This window comes from Sceloporus undulatus, chromosome 5 (assembly GCF_019175285.1).
Source record: "Sceloporus undulatus isolate JIND9_A2432 ecotype Alabama chromosome 5, SceUnd_v1.1, whole genome shotgun sequence".
Classification (NCBI taxonomy): Eukaryota; Metazoa; Chordata; class Lepidosauria; order Squamata; family Phrynosomatidae; genus Sceloporus; species Sceloporus undulatus.
In genome coordinates, this window is record NC_056526.1 from 155140389 (window position 1) to 155142974 (window position 2586).

Below are 2586 nucleotides of genomic sequence, written 5' to 3' on the forward strand. Positions count from 1 at the left end.
CTTCATAACTCCAGTCAATAACGTTGAGAGGGATAGCTAATACATCAGAAATCAAGAGTCAGTATTTAAGATGACCTTAACAGATTGGAGAACTGGGCTAAAGCAAGCAAGCAAACAAACATTTCTCCAAGGATAAATATAAGGTACTCAATCTAGGTAGGAGAAATCAGATACATAAATATGAGATGCATGACCTTTGGACTGGCAGCAATGAAAATCTGGGGTCAGAATGGTCTCAGAAGCTCAAAACAAGTCAACCATTTAAAACAAACAACAACCTAATGCAACTCTTGGCTGCATTCAGTTAGAGTATATAGATCAAGGGAAATACATTAGAGTACCATTCTGTTTTACTTTGGAAAGATTTCACCTGGAGTATTGTGTTTAGTTACTGTTTACAAGGGAGGATTGGCATGATGGCATGTTTCCAGAGAAAGGCAACCAAGCTGGGAAGGCAAAGTTGGTAAAGTGCAGCCCATGAACTGTGTATGATCAGTAAGCCACACTCTTACAACCATTACATAGATGATATTTAGGTTTAGGTAATGTTAACAGTTAGCAATGCATAATGATTTGACCAAACTCAAAAGTTAATGATGTCTTGAAGCTTCCCAACTGCCCAAATGTGAGCGGCTTCATGATGCTTCAGTGGTGCAGTGTTTACAAACCACATGCTGCCAGAGCGTCATGAAGCTGCCATGGGGCTGTTGCGGGATGAGAAAAGGCGGCTTTTTGCTGGCCAAAAATGGAGCGGATTTTTGCCTCTCCTTTTTTGCTCAACTTCAAGGCAGACTGGGGCTGCAGCCTGTGTTTACTGCAGCCCAATCTGTCTTTGGTAGGGCTGGCTTGAAGCCGCCCTTTCTGTCTGTCTGTTTCGCCTCTAAGCTATTTCCTAGGGGTGGGAGAAGATAGCTAGTTTTATTTTCTAGAACATCAGACTGAGCCTGGGGATAATTTATCTATCAGTACAAATAAATGATCCAGTTGTTCATTAATGCCCAATTAGAACTGAACGAAAAGGAGCACCCCAAAGGATATCCATAAACAAGCAAAATTCTTTCATGCTCCTTAAAGAACAGTAAGCCACATCATAGGGTATTTTTTCCTGTTTAACATGGGAAGAGAAACTTCAGGAGACCAATGACCAATTTCATACTTGTTTAGGGGTCACACAGGCTAAAAAAAAAACTGTCCCCCTCTAAAAACACAAACCAGAAGTGGTGAAAATCTCATCTCCACTTTTGAAAAACAGAGATGTCAGCGTATCAAAGGGCACAGAAGGATCTTTAGTTAAAAGATGAGGTGCTGTTCCTGAAGGCTCCTGGAAGCAGCAGTTGACATTTTTACTGGAATTTTATTTTATTTTTGAAGGAGAAAATGGAAGCTCCAAAGCCACCCTTGGAAGGCTTCATGTGCACCTCAGCTGCACTATCCCTTCCCTGATTTAAGTGGACATGTAGGTTATATTCATTTCTTAATCCTAAATCAGATGGCAGGACCTGGGATTATAGAAGCTCCATTAGTTCCTCTCATCTGATGTTTCTTGCGATACCAAAGCCAAATTTCAGATCTCAGAATCTTTGTGACACAGCTCTTGCTATGCCTGGCCTCAGCCTACTCCTCACTGGCTTAGCTCAAGAAGGTGGTGGTGGGAACATCTGACAGATTTATAAACAAGAAAAGAAAATAACTGGAAGTTATATTATTGACCCCCAAACATATGCCAAAACATGAATTATTTCAGATGTTACAGATACATGTTTGTTACAGTTAGTTCCTTAAGTGTTTGGCAACACATGGAGGAACTAGAAACTTCTAGAAGCATTTTTTTTCTTTAATACTTTCCATGGCAGATACTGATTGAAAAGCAAGTTTACCCTAAAGGTATTTTTAATGAGGCACTTGGAAAAAAATGGAACAAGATGTATTTAATAACAAAGGCAAATTGTCTTGGTAATTTACATCTATGTTCTGTGGACTCAACCTGGAATCACTAAAAAATTTATGCAGCCTTCATATTTCCTTTTGGCAACAGATAAACTAGTTTAGTTGGATCTCAGAAGAACTTTTCTCAAAAGCCATGTTTAAATTGCTTATCCTCCTACCCAACACCCTCCCACAATATTCACTGCTTCCTAACATCCAGTAAAATGCTTCAGGGAAACACAATTCAAAAATAAATAAATTAGTATGTAGCAAAATCAGCCCTAGTGCATCTTTCCAAGTTCCAGTGGTAGAATTGAGCTGACTTTCAAGGAGAATGCTTGAATTTTTAATACAAATGCAAATGCCCAAATTAGTCCAGCTGGAGTAAAATATGTTTATTAGTCTTTAGATACTACTACATTTTGCCATATGCAGTAGGCAGCTAATTAAGCAAACCTCTCAGTACGGGCAGCACTGGGCTTTTGTAATGTGCATTTTGAAGAAGACAGGATCTAAGTTCCAGAAATTACACTACCTTCATCCTATAGCCCTTTTATGATCAAAGATCCCATCAGAGTGATTTGTCCAAATAGTACAGAAGCAGACATTTTTTTCGTGAAATCGTTGTGATTAAGCAGCTGCAAAATGTTCAGAAGAATT